General features: G+C 47.0%; 1 long non-coding RNA gene and 1 other non-coding gene across 4 annotated transcripts in view; one reads left to right on the top strand and one right to left on the bottom strand.

Annotated features, from left to right (window-relative positions):
* Positions 1-13022, top strand: part of LOC133227827 (uncharacterized) — a 45346-nt gene extending 32324 nt beyond the window's left edge. For 2 of the 3 annotated variants that reach the window (XR_009729966.1, XR_009729965.1), the window contains 2 exons: positions 11557-11748; positions 12317-13022. This is a non-coding gene — a long non-coding RNA (uncharacterized LOC133227827). Of the gene's footprint in view, positions 1-4677; positions 4810-11556; positions 11749-12316 lie in introns of all 3 variants that reach the window. The other variant, XR_009729964.1, reaches the window with a different exon arrangement.
* On the bottom strand, positions 4440-4602 carry LOC133228300 (U1 spliceosomal RNA). Its single transcript, XR_009730162.1, has one exon. It is a non-coding gene; the product is annotated as a U1 spliceosomal RNA (small nuclear RNA).
* Positions 13023-21558: the final 8536 nt, after the last annotated feature.

Raw genomic sequence — 21558 nt, 5'->3', positions numbered from 1 at the left:
ATGATTACTACCTTTTTAACTTTTTGAGGAACTATTAGACTTTTCCCCAAAGTGGCACCATTTTATATTCCTGCAGCAATGTATGAGGAGAAGGCAATGGCACCCCACTCCAGTACTCCTGCCTGGAAAATCCCATGGATGGAGGAGCCTGGTAGGCTGCAGTCCGTGGGGTCTCGAAGAGTCGGACACGACTGAGCGACTTCACTTTCACTTTTCACTTTCATGCATTGGAGAAGGAAATGGCAACCCACTCCAGTGTTCTTGCCTGGAGAATCCCAGGGATGGGGGAGCCTGGTGGGCTTCCGTCTATGGGGTTGCACAGAGTTGGACACGACTGAAGTGACTTAACAGCAGCAGTAGCAATGTATGAAGGCTCTAATTTCTCCACAGTCTCCTAACTCTTTGATTCTAGCCATCCTAGAATGGTTGGTGTTTCATTGTGGTTTTGATTTGTTGTTGCTCAGTGTTCAACTCTTTGTGACCCCATGGACTGCAGCACGCCAGGCCTCCCTGTCCCTCACCATCTCCCAGAGTTTTGATTTACATTTCTCTAATTAATAATTATATGGAGCATCTTTTCCTATGCTTATTGACCACCTGCATTTCCTTTTTGGGGAAATGTCTGTTCAAATCCCTTGCCTATTTTTTAAATAAGTTGTATTTTTGTTATTGAGTGGTAAGAGTTCTTTATATGTTCTGGATATTAGACCTATCAGATACATGATTTACAAAAATTTTCTCCCATTCTGTGGGTTGTCTTTTCAATCTCTTGATAGTATACAAGGAAATACAAAAGTTTTTATTTTGACAATGTCCAGTTTACCTCTTTTTTCTCCCTCTGGCTGTTATGCTTTTGGTTTACCATCTTTGGTGTCATATTTAAGAAGCCAGTGCCTAATCCAAGTTCAGAAAGATTTACACCTATGCTCTCTTCTTCCCAGTGTAACACAGCATTGGTTACTGTAGCTTTGCAGTAAGTTTTGAAATGAGGAAGTGTGAGTCCTGCCACAGTGTTTTCCTTTTCACTATTATTTTAGCTCTTTGATGTCCCTTGCAATTCAGTATCAATTTGAGAATTAGCTTTTCCATTTCTGGAAAAAAAATAGGGATTGCATTGAATCTGTATGAAAATTTCGGGGGACTGATGCCGTCTTAATAATATTAAATGTTCTTATCTATGACCAGGAGACGTCTTTCCTTTTATTTAGGTCATCTTTAATTTCCGTCAATGATGTTTTATAGTTTTCAGTTTACATTAGATTTGATTTTGCAAGTAACTCATAAAAGGAGATTATCATCTGGATAGATTATCTTTTTTGCATCTAACTTTTAAAAACATTGTGTTATGAACTATGCATACTGACAAGCAGTTACAACACAGATATACAATCTGATAAATAATTACAAAGCAAATACCCACCAAGAAATACATTATCAGCACACCAGAAAGCTCCCAGGCCTATTTCTTCCTCCTTGGTCATTTTCTTGCTTTTTAAAAACTGTTCACGTATACGTCCCTAAACATAGTAGTATAGTTTGCCTGTCATCTAATTTTTTTTTTTTGGCCACACCATGTGGCTTGTGGATTCTCAGTTCTCTGTCCAGGGGTTGAACACAGGCCCTCAGCAGTGAAAGTGTTGAACCTTCAGGGACCTCCCTGAACTTTATATAAGTGGAATCACACCCTATGATCCTTTTTGTATCTTCTATTTTTTAACGTGTTTTTAAAATTTTAATTGAAATAGAGTTGATTTACAATGTTGTGTTAGTTTAAGGTGTACTGCAAAGTGATTCACATACACATATATATTCTTTATTTACATTCTCTTCCACTACAGTTTATTGTTAAGATATCGAGAATAGGCTCAGATGGTAAAGAATCTGCCTGCAGTACAGGAGACTCAGGTTTGATCCCTGGGTCAGGAAGATCCCCTGGAGAAGGGAAGGGCAACCCACTCCAATATTCTTGCCTGGAAAATCCCACGGACAGAGGAGCCTGGTGGGCTATAGTCCATGAGGTCGCAGAGTCGGACATGACTGAGCGACTATGACTTTCACTTTCTGTGCTATACAGTAGGTCCTTGTTAGTTATCTATTTTATATATCAGTTCAGTTCAGTTCAGTTCAATCGCTCACTTGTGTCCGACTCTTTGTGACCCCATGAATCACAGCACGCCAGGCCTCCCTGTCCATCACCAACTCCCAGAGTTCACTCAAACTCATGTCCATCGAGTCAGTGATGCCATCCAGCCATCTCATCCTCTGTCGTCCCCTTCTCCTGCCCCCAATCCCTCCCAGCATCAGGGTTTTCCAATGAGTCAACTCTTCGCATGAGGTGACCAAAGTACTGGAGTTTCAGCTTCAGCATCAGTCCTTCCAATGAACACCCAGGACTGATCTCCTTCAGGATGGACTGGTTGGATCTCCTTGCAGTCCAAGGGACTCTCAAGAGTCTTCTCCAATACCACAGTTCAAAAGCATCAATTCTTTGGTGCTCAGCTTTCTTCACAGTCCAACTCTCACATCCATACATGACCACTGGAAAAACCATAGCCTTGACTAGACGGACCTTTGTTGGCAAAGTAATGTCTCTGCTTTTGAATATGCTATCTAGGTTAGTCATAACTTTCCTTCCAAGGAGTAAGCGTCTTTTAATTTCATGGCTGCAATCACCATCTGCAGTGATTTTGGAGCCCCCCAAAATAAAGTCAGCCACTGTTTCCACTGTTTCCCCATCCATTTCCCATGAAGTGATGGGACCAGATGCTATGATCTTAGTTTACTGAATGTTGAGCTTTAAGCCAACTTTTTCACTCTTCTCTTTCACCTTCATCAAGAGGCTTTTTAGTTCCTCTTCACTTTCTGCCATAAGGGTGGTGTCATCTGCATAGCTGAGGTTTTTTATATTTCTGCCAGCAATCTTGATTCCAGCTTGTGCTTCTTCCAGCCCAGCGTTTCTCATGATGTACTCTGCATATGAGTTAAATAAGTAGGGTAACAATATACAGCCTTGACGTACTCCTTTTCCTCTTTGGAACCAGTCTGTTGTTCCATGTCCAGTTCTAACTGTTGCTTCCTGACCTGCATATAGGTTTCTTAAGAGGCAGGGCAGGTGGTCTGGTATTCCCATCTCTTGAAGAATTTTCCAGTTGATTGTGATCCACATAGTCAAAGGCTTTGGCATAGTCAATAAAGCAGAAATAGATGTTTTTCTGGAACTCTCTTGCTTTTTCCATGATTCAGCAGATGTTGCCAATGTGATCTCTGGTTCCTCTGCCTTTTCTAAAACCAGCTTGACCATCTGGAAGTTCGCGGTTCATGTGTTGTTGAAGCCTGGCTTGGAGAATTTTGAGCATTACTTTACTAGCGTGTGAGATGGGTGTAATTGTGCGGTAGTTTGAGCATTCTTTGGCATTGCCTTTCTTTGGGATTGGAATGAAAACTGACCTTTTCCAGTCCTGTGGCCACTGCTGAGTTTTCCAAATTTGATGGCATATTGAGTGTAGCACTTTCACAGCATCATCTTTCAGGATTTGAAATAGCTCAACTGGAATTCCATCACCTCCACTAGCTTTGTTCGTAGTGATGCTTTCTAAGGCCCACTTGACTTCACATTCCAGGATGCCTGGCTCTAGGTGAGTGATCACACCATCGTGATTCTTTTATATATAGGAGTGTATATATTTTAATCCCAAATACCTATCTTACCCCTCCCACCCCGATCCCCTTTGGTAACCATAAGTTTGTTTTCTGTGTCTGTGAGTCTATTTCTGTTTTGTAAATAAGTTCACTTGTGTCATTTTGTCTCTTGTTTTTTTGCTGAATTTATTTTTGTGAGATTCATCTATGTTCTCAGTGAAGCCGCAATTCTTTCAATTTCATTGCCTGCCATACAGTATTCCATCGTATAAATAAAATATCTATCCCATCTACTGTTTTGGGACATGTTGGATTGTTGGATAAGCAATGCTGGAATAAGCATACATTCTTTTTTTAATCAGGAAAAAAGTTTACTAAGAACAATTCTCAGCAGCTGGAACAGCATATTCATGAACTTTGCTCTGCAGAGGTCAAAGAGCAGCTGCTTTCCTTCTGAGTCACTTAGGAAGGCCTTGACCTCCTTCTGAGAGGGCCCAAGATCATGAACAACCCCAGGCTGTCAATGAAGCTGCTCGGCTTTTTACTGGTGTGAATAGTTCTAAGCTTGGATTGTGCAACCAGCCTTGGCTTTGGCACATGGCCACGCAAGAGCCTGGAATGGACTCTCCCCGGATCATAGTCATTTAATTCTTCAGAAGGTCTTTGAAGGACAAGGGAGGACAGAAGACATCTTCTGGCGAGCATCTCTGTCACAGATCAAATCGACTAGACCTTTCCCCATTTATTGACATGAAAACCCTTCACCCACCTCCCCAGGCTTTTATTATACTTCATGTTTTTAGGGAAAAGCACAAGTGCCCCTCCCCCACTACCACAATTTGCAGTAAAGTTTCCTTCATTTGGGGAAATTGCAGGGGTCAGCACATCTGAAGTGCAATGGATAAACCTTGTCCTGGGAAAACCATTTTTGAGATCATGGTATTTCTCCAGCCAGGTAAGCATGTGCTCAGTCTGTCCAAGTCTTTGCAACGCCATGGACTATAGCTTGCCAGGTTCCTCTGTCCATGGATTTTCCAGGCAAGAAGACTGGAGTGGGTTGCCATCCCCTTCTCCACGGGATCTTCCCAGGCCAGATGGAACCCAGGTCTCCTGTGTCTCCTGTATTGCAGGCAGATTCTTTACTGCTGCGCCACCTGGGAAGCCCTTCAGGTAAGTATAGCGGTTGGTTATTTTACATGCAGTTTTGAGCAAGAGAACCTTTGGCATTCTCTGCACTGGAAAACATTCAAACAACATTCATACTTCTCATTACAGGGGTAAAAAAATGGGAAAGACATGTAATGAAATAGCTTCAAATCACTTAGATTTAAGCTTGAGGCCAATTTTCCAGTCTGATGGCACTGATATTGCCCAGATGGGTCCGGGGACTAAGCAGAAGTGTGGGAATCATGACTCCCAAGTTGCTGGGTGATCTTAAGCTGCCTAATGTGGTCTCTGCGAAAAGAAGCCGAGGACTCTGGACACCTTGCCTCTCAACACAGGTGCTGGGTTCTGCTTCTCCCATCTCCATCCCAGGAAATGGTGGTCCTCCAAGGAGGTGTGACCCAGACAGCAAACCCAGAGAAACTCCTGGCTCCAAGCTTCTGCTGACAGCTCCTACCCACATGGAATGCAGGGTCCCATCAGCCATGTTTTAAGAGGCCTGTCCTCTCAGTCCTCCCCCTCCCTCTCCCTCCTTAGAAGAATTGGTAAAGATCCAGATGGAATCTTCATTTGACCCTGCGTCATCTCTCTAGCATCTCCGCCAAGCCAGCTGGCAGTTGTCTGCTGCGCCCATGTCCAAAGGGGTCATGTCTAAAGGTCCTGGCACATCATGACAGCCCTCCTTGCCCTGCAGTTGTCTGGCTGCAGAACTAGGGGCCCAGACCCCGAGAGGCCCCACAGCCATGGCCAGCAGCCCAGGAACAGATTGGCTTGGGTTTGCTTCTCCCTTGTCCTCCCACCCCAGAAATGGCACAAGGTTCTTCTCCCCTGTCAACCGCAAAGGGGATGGCAATCTGAAGTCTCTCAAATGAAGGAACCCTAAATGATTTTCTGAGCTCAACTCCCACCTAAGCAGTAATCTATGTATTTGATTTTTAACACTAGAACAGAAGAGGGGCTTTTCCTCATGCTGTTGGTAGAAATGTGGGCTGGCTAGCGTTCTCATTTCCCTCTTTGAAGGTGAATATGGCTCATTTTGCCCTTTTCTATGTAGGTTCCATGGTAAGCAACAGTTGTGGAAGAGGAACCTGGTTCACATGGGTCCCTCTCCCTATTCCCCCCTCCCGGCATCCTCAAAGGAGGTAGTGCAAACCCTGACATGCTCACGTGACCACTGAGCCACACAGATGGAAAACCAGGGCAAGCTGACCAGCCACAGTTGTGCAGTTGTAACTGACCAGGGTTCTTGGCCTCCTTGATTAATAGAAGTTAAGAGGCCAGACAAGAAATTCAGGCAAAACTTTATTGGAGTGTCTGGTGTAGCAGGAGGGATGGATAACAAGCAACAGTTTCCCTTGCTTTCTCGCTCTCTGTGCGGGGTACAGGAGAAGAGGCAAGCTGGTTCCTTATATGGGGTGAAGGGAGGGTTCCTTATATGGGGTGAGGGGAGGATGTGTTCCTTATATGGGGCGACGGAGGCCAAAGGGGTGGCTTAGGTGGTTTGCCCACCCCTTTGGTGGTGTTACATGCAGGGGGCATGTACAGTACACCAGCCTGCTTTTGCTCCCTGGCTCTTCAGACTTGGCAGTTGAGTTTTTATATCTTCTTGTTTATAACTGGATGCATAGTTATTTTTAGTCTCTTATAGTTTCCTTGTATTTTGTTGTTGGAGGAAAAGTTTGTCCAGGTGCAAACACTGCAGCGAAGTCTCCCAGGTCCCAGCCTGTCTCACAGTCAGGGGCCTCTTCTTCAAGGAGCATGGCTGGTGGGTGTATTTTCCTACCAGAGAGACCCTCAGGGCTCAGGAAGATGTGTTTAAACCCTCACCCCTCCGTCCCCATTACCTTGAACCTTCCTCTCCTTACCCCAAAGTCTAAAAGCTGTTGCTGCCAGCTTGCCGTGCACCAGGCCCTCCTGCCTGTGGAAGCCCTGAAGACCCTGCCTCTGCCAAGCTCTTATACTGCAGCAGCTCCCAGGGTGACCACTACTGTGGTTCCCAGCTGCCTGGGCCAAATTAAAGAATAGTGGGGGCACTTCCCTGGCGGCCCAGTGGTTAAGACTTCGCCTTCCATTGCAGGGGCTGCAGGTTCAATCCCTGGTCGGGAAGCTAAGATCCCACATGCCTTGCAGTCAAAAAGCCAGAATATAAAGCAGAAACAATAGTGTAATAAATTCAGTTAAGACTTTTAAAATGGTCTACAAAAAAAAAAAAAAAAACACCTTAAAAAAATAGATAAATCACTAAAGGGAAAGCCCACTTTCCTTTATACCTCTGCCTGGGGACTCACTTTGCAGGTGGGAGTGGCTGAAAGTACATTGCTGGCACCAGGAGTGAGGTCTCTCTCTCCTAGTGGAAGACCCAGGTTCTAGTCCTGCTGCTCGGTCCTGGCCATGTTGGTGGGCAGAATTCTAAAAATGCTCCCACTTGATTCCTGAGCCCTGGTCATCTCATCAAACACCAATCTAGGTATTCCTCTGAGGGGATTTTGAAGATGGAATTAAAGGTTTGTTATGATCTGAGTGTTTACACTCCCTCGAACTTCCACGCCTCACCAAATTCATATACTGAAACCCTAACCCTGACTGTGATATTAGAAGGCGGGGCCTTTGGGAGGTGATTAGTTTTAGATGTAACGTGAGGATGGAGCCCCTGTGATGGGACTGGTGTCTCTGGAAGAAGAGGAAGAAACACCAGAGCTTCCTCTGTCCGCTGTGTGAGGATATAGCAAGAAAGCAGCTGTCTACAAGCCAAGAAGCAGGTTTTCCCCAGGAACTGAATCTGTCGGCAGCTTGATCTTGGACTCCCAGCCTCTAGAACCCTGAAAAACAAATGTCTACTGTTTAAGCCACTCAGTCTGCAGCATCTTGTTATAGCCGCCCGAGCTAAGTCAGGTGGCCCGTTAAGATACAAAGATGATCCAGGTTGGCCTGAACCCTTTACAGGCAGAAAGTTTTCTTTGGCCAGGAGTAGAGGAGGAAGTCAGAGAGCACTGAAGAGTGAGGGAGATTCCATCAGAGGGAGATTTGGCGTGAGGACCTAGCTGCCAGCAGTGATGGTGTGAGTTGTTGTTCAGTCACTCAGTCGTGTCCAACTCTTTGTCACCCCATGGACTGCAGCACGCCAGGCTCTGTCCTTCACTATCTCCCAGTGCTTGCTCAAACTCATATCCATTGAGTGGATGATGCCATTCAACCATCTCATTCTCTGTCACCCCCTTCTCCTGCCTTCAATCTTTCCCCAGCATCACAGTCTTTTCCAATGAGTCAGCTCTTCCCATCAGGTGGCCAAAGTATTGGAGCTTAAGCATCAGTCCTTCCAATGCATATTCAGGGTTGATATCCTTTAGGATTGACTGGTTGAATCTCCTTGCTGTCCAAGGGACTCTCAAGAGTCTTCTCTTATGAGAGGGCCTGTGAAATGCTACTAGGGATGAAAGAGACCTGAACTCAGCCAATCCTTGAACAAGCTGAGAACACAGCCATTAACGCTGGACTGTGGGACCCTGAATGGAATACCCAGTTGAGCCATGACAGACTTCTGACCTGAAAGGTCTATGAGATAATAACTGGCTGTTTTATAAGCCACCAAATTGATGCTGGAGAAGACTCTGAGAGTCTCTTGGACTGCAAGGAGATCAAACCACTCAATCATAAAGGAAATCAACCTTGAATATTCACTGGAAGGACTGATGCTGAAGCTGCAGCTCCAATACTTTGGCCACCTGATGCAAAGAGCTGATTTATTGGAGAAGGCCCTGATGCTGGGAAGGATTGAGGGCAGGAGGAGAAGGGGGTGGACAGAGGATGAGATGGTTAAATAGCATTACCAACTCAATGGACATGACTTTGAGCAAACTCTGGGCAATAGTGGAGGATAGAGGAGCCTCCTGGCTGCAGTCCTTGGGGTTGCAAAGAGTCAGGGACACAACTTAGGGACTGAACAACAACAACAAATTTGGTGTAATCTGTTACAAAGAAATAGAAAACAAATATTCCACATGACCCAAAGGGGCTACTTAATCTTTCTAAGTCCCTGTGTCTCATTCAGAAAATAAGGACAGAAAATCCAAAGGGTTGTGAATAAGGGCTTGTAGACAGATCCCTGAGCTTGGGGGCAGAAGGCCAAAAGTTGCAAGTTGTGTCACTTTTAGCAAGTTATTTAACTTCTCCTAGTTTCAGGTTCCACACTTCTAAAATGGAGCCAACGGCAGCTATTTTCTTAATAACTGAGTGGCAATTGGGCTCATGGCCACCCAGCCAAAGACTACATTTCCCAGAATCCCTTGCAAAGAGGTATGGTCACCTGCCCAAGGCCTCACCAATGAAATGAGAATGAGGCATGTGGGCTGCTTCTAGGGTGGACTTTAAAACATGGCACATGCCCTCCAGCTCCTGCCCCCTCCTATGACTGGAACACTGAGGTGCCAGCCACACAGTTTCAACAAGCAGACAAAGAACATGACTTCCAAGATGGTGGAGAAGAAAGATGGTATGAACCCAGGTCCCTGAATGAGGGGGTTGCCGAGTCACCCAGTGGCTTGGCATGTAAGACAGAAATAAACATGTTTCCTTGGAGCCCTTGGCTATTGGGGAGGGGGAGCGGGGTGCTCTTGTTACAGCAGCCTGGTCTCTGCCTTGACTAATTCAAGCAACTAGTACAGGGAAAACAGGTCCAAGGATGGCAAAGAAGAATCAGGGATGTCATGTAAGCATTAATTAGCCCAGAGCCTCCCTTTCACCTAGGATTTTGTTTTGTAAAATGGAGCAATTATTAAAATATCAAGTGATTTTTTTAATCCTCCTCAATAAGTATTACTTCAAGAATATGCTAGAAGTTCAGTGAATCAAGAGATTGTGGTGATTTATTCATTCCACAGATTATCTACTGAGTCCCTATTAATTGCCTGAAGATATAACACTCAACAAAACAAAATACCCACTTTCAAGGAGTTTTCCTGCTAGGCAGGAGAGAGGTGATAAACAACCAACAAATATATAATGTTCAATGGTGATTAGTATGGGAGAGAAGAGTAAATAAAAGGGTGGAGGCATGCCAGTGAGGGTGATGGGAATGTGTTATACAGGTATCCAGAGAAGATCTCCCTGATGCCACAGCATTTGAACAAGATCCGGAAGTGAGGGAGTGTCCTGGGACACCCAGGGGAAGAACATTCTAGGCAGGGGAAACAGTCCATGCAAATGCCCCGAGGAGGAGCACAGCCTATGTGTTCAGAGAACAGCAAGGAGCCTCTGGAGGGGGGATCAGAGGGCAGATAGTTCATGAGGGCCTCACAGTCAACATGAGGAATTCAGCTTTTGCATACTGAGAGTCCCTTGGACTGCAAGGAGATCAAACCACTCAATCATAAAGGAAATCAACCTTGAATATTCCCTGGAAGGACTGATGCTGAAGCTCCAATACTTTGGCCACCTGATGAAAAGAAGCAACTCATTGGAAAAGATCCTGATGCTGGGAAAGACTAAGTCTAGACTAAGAACAGGAGGAGCAATTGGAGAGCTGAGCAGTGGGGTGCTCTGAACTCCATGGACAGAGTAAAGCCTGGCTTAGGGGCTACTGTGTCATTGAGGTGAGGGATGATGGAGGCAGAAATCAAGGATGCGTAGTTCCAGATGCAGAGATGATAGGATATGTGGAGGGGTCGGGTGTGAGTGTGAGCAAATGAGGAGTCAAGGAAGATTCTAGAGTTCCAAGATGAAAGGGCAGAGTTGCTCTTGCCTAGAGGGGCAGGTATGGGGAGGCAACAGAAGGAGCTCAGTTCTGGATGCCTTTGATTCCTACTGGACAAGCCAAGCAGTCCTACTTGGGGAAGGTCCTACTTGGAAACAGAAATCTGGAGGCAGTCAGCATAAAGACGGTGTTTAAGCCATGAGACCAACATCTGCAGAGGGAGCCCTGGGCACTACAAACTAGAAGTGGGAGGATGAGTCAGTGGAACCAGAAAGATGTCTTTCAGCTGTGATTGTTTTATTGTGGCAAAATTAAAATTTTTTTGATATGTCATAAAAATTATCATTTTCACTGTGTTGAAGTATGTGATTCAGTGGCATTGATGACCTTCATAGGACTCTGTAACCATCACCACTATTTCCAAAACTTTTTCATCACCCAAAACAGAAACTTTGTACCCCTTAAGCAATAACTCCCCATTGTCTCTTCCCTCCAGCCCTGGCAATATCTACTTTCTGTCTCTAAGGAGTTCCCATTTCTGGACCTTTCACATCAATGGGCTCAGACAACATGTGGTTATTTCTATATGCTTCTTTCATTTACTATAATGTCTTCAAGGTTTACTCATGTTCTATCACGTAATGGCACTTTATTTCCTTTTATGCCAAGTAGTATCCCATTGGATGAATGATGCTTATCCATTCACTTGTTGATGAACACCTGGGTTGTTTCTGCCTCTTGGCTACTGTGAATAATGCTGCTGTGAATAAGCAGTGACTCTTAATGTGGGCTTGGGGAAGAAATAAAAGCTATGAGCATGTCTCCTTCCCAGAAGCCCTTCACAGTCTTCCAGGGGTTTTATTTGGCTCTATAAAAGAGGACTATGGGCTAAACTGATTGAAAACAGCTTTAAAACAAATGGGATTAAAAGAAAATTATCCATACGCATTAAATTTCAATTAGACAGGAAATATATTACACATATACTCAATAGGAACATGGGACCTAAATGTGGAGCATGTACAAGCTATGCTATGTCTTGTTCAACACCTGTTTCTCCACAGAACACACACTCGATAAAGAGGGACCTGGCTGGCCTTGTGCATGGTGTCTGTCACACAACAGGTCCTCAGTCAATGTCTGTGGGACAAACGGAGCAGCCAGATGACAGTCGCTGGAGTCGCAAGGGACACACAGTGGCCCCTTGGCAAGGGACAAGGATCTTACCTGTGGGCAGTAACCTGGAAGGGGACCAGGTGAGTCTGTTTTCATCAACTTCCCACAGGAATCGAGCAAATCCTTTCCTTACCACCGTGGAAGACAAGGCCCAGGAGTTCAGTGTTTTGTTTGTTTGAGCAGCGCCAACAACAGAAATCACAGATGTCCTATCATGTTGCAGGTTTCTCAAAATACCACTCATGCTCATCACTGCTTTTAAATTATGGTCATTACTTGGCCAGCTGCTGCTGGATCATATTTAATGTGCTAATAGAGGCACATATGTTTGTGTATTAGTCATTCAGTCATATCCAACCTTTTGGGACCCCATGGGCTGTAGCCTTTCAGGCCCCTCTGTCCATGGAGTTCTCCAGGCAAGAATACCGGTGTGAGTAACCATTCCCTTCTCTAGGGGATCTTCCAGACCCAGGGATCAAACCCGGGTCTCCTACATTTCAGGCAGATTCTTTACTGTCTCGGCCACAAGGGAAGCCCAGGGGCACATGTATTACTCTAACAAATTTGGTTTTATCAACTATTTTGATAATTATGTTACACCATGTGCTGTGCTTAGTCGCTCAGTCGTGTCTCTTTGCGACCCTATAGACTGTAGCCCGCCAGGCTCCCCTGCCCATGAGGATTCTCCAGGCAAGAATACTGGAGTGGGTTGCCATGCCCTCCTCCAGGGGATCTTCTCAACCCAGGATCGAACCAGGTCTCCCGCATTGCAGGCGGATTCTTTATCATCTGAGCCACCTGGGAAGCCCAAGAATACTGGCGTGGGTAACCTATCCCTTCTTCAGGGCAACTTCCTGACCCAGGAATTGAACCGGGTCTCCTGCATTGCAGGCGGATTCCTTACCAGCTGAGCTACCAGGGAAGCCCATGTTACACTATATTTGCTATATAATCCATGTATTTTTTCCATCTTTGGGTCTATAGGCACTGGTAGATGAGCAAAGGGGTCACGATATAACCACAGTCAAAAGGCTGCTCCCAGGGCTTGTCTCCATTCCCCCTCTGCCTTCATCCCTGGGACACACGGGTACTGGATCCAGTTTCACACCCAGACTCCATGTCCTGACCCGGCTGTGAGGGCACCTCTCGCCACCAGGAGGCGCTGCTTCCTCCGTGTCAGAGGAAGCCCAGGGGCAGATACAGGGCTTCCTCCCTCCATCTTTGTCCTAATCAGGGCTGGTTAACGGAACCTCCTGGCAACTTTTTTCCTGTTCTCATTCTCCGCTCCCCCACGCCCTTCTCTTTCTCTCCCCCATCCACTCTCTCTTAAAATAAAACTTTCTATAACGGAAAATTTCAAAATGTACAAAAGTATATGCGAACCCCCCGGATGCCATGAGTCAACTTCAACAATTATCGCCTCATGACCAATCTTGTTTCACCTACATCCTACCTGGGGAACTTTCTAAGTATGTAGATACCCAGGTCCCACCCAAGATGGGGGAGTCAGAGTCTTAGGGCTTAGGAAGCTCCCAGGCCGCCCTTTGGGAACCACTTTTACAAACTTGGCCCCGCCTCTGGGATGCCGGCTCTGCCCCCCAGCCCCCAGCCCGAGCTTGCAGGCCTTCTCCCATCTCTGACCCAAGTCCTGTGGCTCCCATCACCCCTCTCGCTCAGGCCCCACAGGACTCCGGCACAGCTGGTCCCTGCCCTTTGTATGGTCGCTCTTCTGCATCTATCTGAGAGCCAGTACTAAGTGACCACACCTCACACCCTTGAGCAATCTCCGGCAGCTACGTTCTGTTGGCTCCTGGGTCTTTCGCTGCCTCTTCCTATGGACAGAGAACAGGCCCCCGAGTCCATCATTTCTAGACTGGAAAGATACTGCTAAGCTATTAAAACTTGACTGTGAAGTGTTCAGTAAAATCTCAGTGATGAGCTGAACTGTGTCACCACCACCCCGCCCCCACTCTGCAAACCCATAGTTGAAGTCCTGACCCTCAGGATTTCAGAATGTGACTGAATTTGGAGACTGGGTTTCCACCCCCCCCGGCCCCTATTTATCTGTGACTGCACTGGGTCTTAGCTGTGGCACCAGCATCTTCGATCTTAGTTGTGACATGTGGGATCTAGTTTCCTAACTAGGGACTGAACTCGGGACCCCACTGCACCACCAGGTAAGTCCCTGGATATAGTTTCTTTAATGAGGTAATCAGGTTAGAGGTCATCAGGGTGGGTTGTAATCCAGTATGACGGGCATTCTCATAAAAAGGGGAGGTGTGGTCACAGACAGGCACAGATCATGTGAAAACACAGGGAGAGGAGGGCCATCCATGAACCAAGGAGACAGGCCTCAGATGGGACCAGCCCTGCCGACACCTTGATCTTGGACTTCCAGCCTCTGCAACTGTGAGAAGACAGATTTTCTGTGGTTCTTTGTTAGTGCAGCCCTAGCAGAGTAACACAACCCCCGAGCAGAAACAAGTCACAAAACAAGAAACATTCCTGAGTTCTGATGAACCAGTTTCTTATGACTGTCAGAGGCAGCCCCAAGGACTGGACCCAGGTTCTGTATTTGTGTGTGTCCCCTGAGAGGCCCTGGGTTCAGCCAGAAGGAGAATTCTGGTTCCACCCAGTCTCCCTCGCCCCGACTCTCTGGGTGGGTCGGTCACCATCTTTTGCTGCAGCACCTGCTCTGTGCCAGGCTGTCTCAGGAAGTGGTCACCAAGTCCTGATCCCAAACCGGGTCATGAGTTTGACCTGGGACAACAGAGTCCTCATGACCTCCAGCCTGAAGGCTTATGGCAGGTGTTAGACAAAAGTGGCTACACAATTCATGGGCCAGGTGCACAGTGAAATTGCAGGTCCTTGTTCCAAAGTCGTTACCAAGTTCCATTGGTGACAGCCCAGGGGCAGGTCCTGCTAAGCACAGGGTCCTGTGATGCCTGCACAGACTGCATCCCCTGAAGCCGCCTTGGCTCTTAGGGAACAGCAAAGGGAGGAGCGAGGCCAGCGTCCAGGGCACTGCAACCTCACCAGGAGTCACTGACTTGTCACCAGCACCAAGAATCAGCCACCTGCCCCTTCAGATCTGAGCCTCGTGGAAGCTTCCAGACCATGACCTGGGGGAGATGGCTTCTATATTAAAAGTTAATAGTTTCATCTCTTCTCTCCTATCTGGATTCCATGTTTTAGCAGTGACTTCAAATGGAAAAAGACAATCCTTAAAGTTTGTCATTTAGAGACAGGATAATCTGTGATATCTGTGCATTATGGAAATTAGACTAAGGCCTGATGCTCTGTTCTGGAATGATGCCTCGGGATCCTGGGGATGGAGTGAGGAGGTACCAGCCTGAACAATTACTACAGAAACACCAAAGGGGCACAGGGCACCTCTTAGTTAAAGAGTCCAAGGGCCTATGTATTTGGCTGTTTACTTTGGCAATTCCAGTTCCAGCAAAGGATGGATTTGTCCATAGTGGCTCCAGGTAATGTCCAGAGAGACATGCAGGAGATGAAGAGTGAGGGAACCCCTCCTTCCTCTGTGTAGGCATATCATTTATTTGTGTGTTTCAAACAATAAATGGGGCTGTGGCGAACTCATGTCTAATGAAAACAAGGCAGCTCCTAGGATGGCAGGCACTTAGGCAGGATGGGACCAGGGAGCTGGGGGATCCAGGGGGCCAGAGTCGCAGCATCCCCCTTTGTGTGTACTGGGACCAGCAAACTGCAAGTGCATCTCATCTGCACCCTGAGCTCACGACTCACACTGATCAGGGGAGCCCCTGACTGCATCTAGTGGGGTGAGAGGTTTTCCCAAGGATCCAGCAGCTGCTGCTAGAAAAGGCCTCTGGGGAGCAAAACTCCCCCAATCCCCCCTAGTCCTTGGGCATCCCTACTAGCACCCTGTCTGGTGTAGGGCATGGACTAGGTGCTGAATTAAAGCTTTCATTTTGACCAGATTCCTCACCACACCCACCAATTTTAACCACTGATCCTGGGGGGAGAGAACCCCAGAAAAGAGTGGCAAAGATTATTTCCCTCCCACCTGCCCCCCTCCCTTAAATGTATAAAGGCTACAGTTTATAGATTATTTTGTACATGTCCAAGTGCAGGCTGGTCAGACAGAAAAAGTAAGAAATTCAGTTTTAAGTATTCCAGGAAATCTCAACATAATTACATCAGTTCTTATCTGGGCCTCAGTTTCTGATCTGGAAAATGAGATTGTACTACAATGAACTTTCCCTAACATATGATTCAGAGAGGGGACAATTCAGGTTCCTATTGGGTTTTAAGAGCTGTGTAGGGTCCCTGTGGTCATACAGACAAATTAGGGAACAAAATGACCTTGCAGTTCATTTGTTGAAAGGACCCTTAATTATTGCCTCACCTCAGAGGCACCATCTGATGCTTCACCTAAAGAAAGTGTATTTTTAAGGGCACTGGTTTTGTGGATGTGTTTAAATATAAATGTAATACATATGTGTGCATGCATACATATATATATATATACATACACACGTTTTTGTTTTCAATAAACTTTAAATTTTGGAATAATTTTAGATTTACTGAAAAGTTGCAAAGAGAATTCCCTCATACCCTTCACTCAGTTTCCTCTAAATGTTAACATTTTACACAACCATTATCAAAACTTAGAAATTAACATTGGTAAATGTTAAAAGATCTTTCTAGGGTTTCACCAGTTTCTGTACTCATGTCTTTCTTCTATTCCAGGATCCAATCGAGGACACCACACAGCATTTAGTCAAATATATGTTGTAACTTTTTATTTTGAAATAACCATAGATTTACAGAATATTGCAAAAAAAAAAAAAAAAATACAGAGACATCCTATGTACTTTTGAGTCAGTTTCTCTCAGTAACTGTAGGACAATACTGAAACTAGGAAATGGATATCACTGATCCACAGAGCTTATTAAATATACAGGCTGACATATATATATTTTTTTTAAGTGATTTTTTTGGTTTTTTGTTTTTTTGGCCTCACGTCATGTCACGCGGGATCCGAGTTCCCTGACCATGATCAAACCTGCACCTCCAGCCTTAGAAGCACGGAGTCTTAGCCACTGGACCACCAGAGAAATACCTGCCTATACATTTTAACCAAATATATGTTTTAACCTCTACTTTGCCTCAGTCAAGAAGAACAGATACTTTCCCCAAAAAACATAAAACTTGCATTTAACTCTACCTGCCTCCAAACTTAAGTCCAGTCATGAAGTTCTTGGTCCCTCTCTCCAACCCACCAGCTATAAACTAGGATTTGCCCATTCATTCCCAAAGAAGAAGTGCACTCTGCCCCAGGGCCAGACATGCTCAACTTAAGGACCCTGAACTCCCCAAATTCAAGGCCAATGTGCATGCGTGCATGTGTGTGTGCGTGCACGCAGGTATGTTAGTATGGGTGAGAGAGACAGACAGAGACAGGGAAGTAGCCCTCTTTACCAGTCTATTTTAAACTCACTCCTGTGAAGCCAACACCACCCCCTCACGTCTCCACAGGAGAGGAGATAAAGAGCTAGATGAATATCCAAGTACATGTCTTCTGTCACCATCAGATATAAAGATGACAGAAATATTCTATCCATCCGTTCTAAAGACTGCAGGAGTAAATTCAACTGCCATGAAGATATCAGTTTTATCCGAGACCCAAACGGAACCAGAGACAACCTGATCTTTGTTTCCTGAATGATCATCCAGGGATGTCTACAGGTGACCTCTATCTGAGACAGGTCACAGATAAGTGACCTCTATGTGAGAAACAGATCATGTTTCTGTGCTGACATAACTGTGCATGTTTTAGTCGCTAAGTCGTGTCCGACTGACTCTTTGTGACCCCATGGACTGTAGCCCGCCAAGCTCCCCTGTCCGTGGAATTCTTCAGGCAAGAATACTGGAGTAGGTTGCCTGATTCCCTTCTCCAGGGGATCTTCCCGACCCAGGGATCAAACCCAGGTATCCTATACTTTCTGCGGATTCATTACCATTGGGCCACCAAGGATGCTCCTTGCCGGCATAACTAAAAGCAAAGCTAGACAGGAAAAGGCTACTTTGCAAATGATTTTACCTGAACTCAAATTAACAGTCTAGTTAAATCATAATCCAAACCTGTGGTCCCTTTGGGCTTCCTTGGTGGCTCACACGGTAAAGAATCCATCTGCAACGCAGGAGACCTTGGTTCGATCCTTAGGTCGGGAAGATCCCCTGGAGAAGGGAATGCAACCCACTCCAGTACTCTTGCCTGGAGAATTCCATGGACAGAGGAGTCTGGTCCCTTTATTTGAGAAGTTCAAGCCCCCAAATCAGTTGGTGGTTGGAGAAGGCAGAGGCATTCTTTACTTCAGCCTAAAACTGGGGGAAAAAATGTAAAGACTTCGGCTTATAATCGATCCCAAATGCTGTCTCGGTCAGAACTCCCGTGAGGGCTCTGGGCTGGCTCTGTCACTGCAGCCGGCATCCCAGGCACGCAGTGACCCTGCTGCAGCCCACACAGGCTCTGGGGAGCAGAGAGGAACTGCGGCCAGGCGGCCACAGGCATGGCCAGTGCAGTGTGCATGACAAAGGGATCCTCTCTGAAGCCAGCCCGCTGAGCAGAGGAGGACCGGACCATTCCCACGGGAACAGATCTGGCTGCCTGCTTTGCTTTCCAGCAATCAGAAAAAGGGGACTGGCTTAGCCTGGAGGAGGGGCTATCAGGCAGAGTGAGTCAAGGCCAAGGTTCAATTTCAAATCCCAGAAAACCCTAAGGCTCTTCTGACTCTTACAAAGTGGTCAGAATGGAAATAGTCTCCTCTCCCTTCCAGAGTTTAGAAGCACAAAGACAAGACGGAGCTAAGAGTTGGGGTCCAGTTGGGTGGGCATGAGCAGGGGAGGGGCCCTGGGCAGTGGCTGGAAGGGGAGCAGCAGATGACACGCAGAGGTTGCAGGAGGGCCGGTCACAGTAGGTGCTGTCCTCAGACTGCATCAACAGTACCCATCGCTTCACAGACCCTGGAAGCTTGTCTTACTTTAGTCACTGGGGTCAGAGGAGTCAGCCACTGGCACATGGCTTTGCCTCTGGGATTCGGGTGAATTCCTATAAGCACTATATTGGAGAACAATGGGGAAAATCAGCGGGACAGTGAACCGGGGAACTCACCACTCAGTGTCAGCAAGTAGATACCAACGGCAGGAAGGCAAGGACCCCAAGCTGGTTTGGCAGGCTCTGGGGACACACAGGGCCTGTATTGCTGTTGGGTTATCCCAGGCTTGCTGGAGGCCATGGGGTGTGCCTGGTGATCCAAGACTTGGAAAAGCCACTGCTGTCTTGGCTCTCCATCCTTTGGTGGCTTGGATCCAGTTCCTGTTGCCATGGTAATCTGGCAGGCCTCACAGCTTGCTGGACCCAAAGCTGGCATCGGTAGGTGGAACTGGTGGGACCCAGAGAACCACACTCTCATCTCAGCTGAGCTCCCTTGGAGCAACCCTTCTTATCAGCCACTAGCGCAGAAAACACCACCAGCTTCTCCTCCCCATCAACTTCCTGGGCCTGGCTTCAGATGAAAAGAAAAACTCTCCCCAAGGCAGACACATCTCCTAATGCCCACACAGGTACCTTCTCCAAAGCATATGACTGCATTTGAAATTTGCTTCATGCAGGGAGAGAGAGAGAGTAGAGGGTGTTCACATTCAAATCACTCGGCAAAGGGGGTCCCCACAGGTCAGCGACACCATCCCAGGCTCATCTCTAAGGACACGAGCCTGCAGTTAGGAATACAGAGTTCAGAGCCAGATTGCTTGGCTCCCATTTCTATCAACTGCATCCTTTGTTACTTTTAAAATTTATTATTATTGTTGCTTTCAGCTACACTATGTGGCTTGTGGGATCTTAGTTGCCCAGCCAGGGATTAAACCTGTGCCCCCTGCAGTGGAATCACAGAGCCCTAACCACTGTACCACCAGGGAAGTCCCATCCTGTGTTACTTTTGCTCTTGGTACTTCTGTTTGTTCTCTGAAAGGCAGGGTAACAACAGATTCTTGCTCCTGAGATAACACCTAAGCCCTAGGATGCAGGGCTTCATACATAGTAAGTGCTCCATAAACATTGGCAATTATCATTCCTATGTGCAAATTCCTCCCAGCCAGGAACCATCCATGGCCCAGCCTGTGCACCTTTTCCCCGCAACAGTTATAAGCAGGCAGCTCCAGGGGCCCAAGAGCTTGCTTCCCCAGCAGCCCTTACCAGCTGCCATGGCAGGGCAAAGCCTCCAACATCCTGTCCCAGCATCCCATGATGGTTCGAGAGTCTTGCCCCTTTCTTCCCTCCTGGGCCCACAACGTGCAGCACTTCTAGGGCAGTATACTTGCTGATTGCTTCCTGCATTATTACTCACAACAACCAGCTAAGACACTGCCAAAGAAACACTCACAGCTGGCCCCGCCGATGACAGAGGGCAGGCCTGTCCTGCTTCTGCTTGAAACCTGCAGAGAAAGAAATGGGGAGGGGAGGAAAGAGGATGGAGGAGAAAGCTGAGATCGCAAAGATCCCAGCAGGGCTGGCCCACGACCCACACTGATCAGGAGGAAAAACAAGCCAGCGCTTCCCTGGATGAGAAGTTAGAAAATGACAATAGTTTAAAATTCATGGGGACTTCCCTGGTGGCCCAGTGGTTGAGACTCCACCTTGCATCCCAGGGGATGTGGGTTTGATTCACGGGGGCAGGGAACTAAGATCCCACATGACTTGGGGGGCAGCTAAGCCCAAATGCTCCAATAAGAGAAGTCCTTGTCCTGCAACAAAGACCCAGGGCAGCCAAAAAAAAAAAAAAGCAAGCAACAAAATAAAGCAGCAGTGACTGCTCCCAGATCCCAGGCACGGTCTAGAGTGGATCCATCAGAGTTCTGACAAAGGAGATACGGATGAAGATTTATGTCAAGGAGTGGGCTCATGTGCTCACAGGGGCTGTTAGGCCAGGCTGAAGTCTGCAGGGCAGCCTAGCAAGCTGGAGACTCCTGGGCCAGAGCAGACACTGCCATCCAACCACAGAATTTCTTCCTCTTGGGTCCCAGCTGGACTCTTAAGGCCTTCAACTGACTAGATGAGGCCCACCAACCCTCCTGGATGATCTTCACTCAGAGTCAACTGATGGTGGATGACGACCCACCTGCAAAACGTCACAGCAGCACCTAGGGTCTGGCTGGGTTCCTGGGTCCCACAGCCTGCTCATGCAGACGCCTCAAACTGACCATCACAGAGAGGCAGCCTGAAGATCGCATGACTCACGGCTTTGGATGCAGACCACCCAAAGTGCGTGTGGGGGGACATGCAGCGGGTGTTCTCTACCCCAGCAAGGGAAGTCCCAGAAACCTGTGTTCCAGGCAAGGGGGTACAGAGGAAGGCAGCTCCCCAGCCAGAGGAATCTCTCTGCCCGAGAGGAGAAAGCCCCTGGGAGGGTGTCCTACACACATGCTGCAGGAGGAGGGCACATAGGCTTATCCTTTCTTGGCTACAAAATGTCCAGTGGGGCTGATGGAATGACTGCTTACCTCAGTCTTCTGCCCCCAAACAGGTGAACACGTCTGTATTCTAACAAAGCAAGGCAGGGGACTTCTGGTGGTCCACTGGCTAAGACTCTTTGCTCCCAATGCAGGGGGCCCAGGTTTGATCCCTGGTCAGGGAATTAGACCCCACATGCCACAACCAAAGATGCCACGTGCTACAGTGAAGATCAAAGACCCCTCGTGCCGCAACTAAGACCCAGTGCAGCCAAAGAAATGAAGATTTAAAAACAGTAAAATAAAAGCAAGCCAGGCGTTATCTTTTAGTGCGGGAAAATGCCCCAAATACGTCCAGTTTTACCCCAAAAGTAAGTCCTGGCAGAACACATTCA

Source organism: Bos javanicus, chromosome 16, assembly GCF_032452875.1.
Source record: "Bos javanicus breed banteng chromosome 16, ARS-OSU_banteng_1.0, whole genome shotgun sequence".
Classification (NCBI taxonomy): domain Eukaryota; kingdom Metazoa; phylum Chordata; class Mammalia; order Artiodactyla; family Bovidae; genus Bos; species Bos javanicus.
The sequence above is the reverse complement of the archived record's forward strand: the minus strand, read 5'-3'. Positions and strand labels throughout refer to the sequence as shown.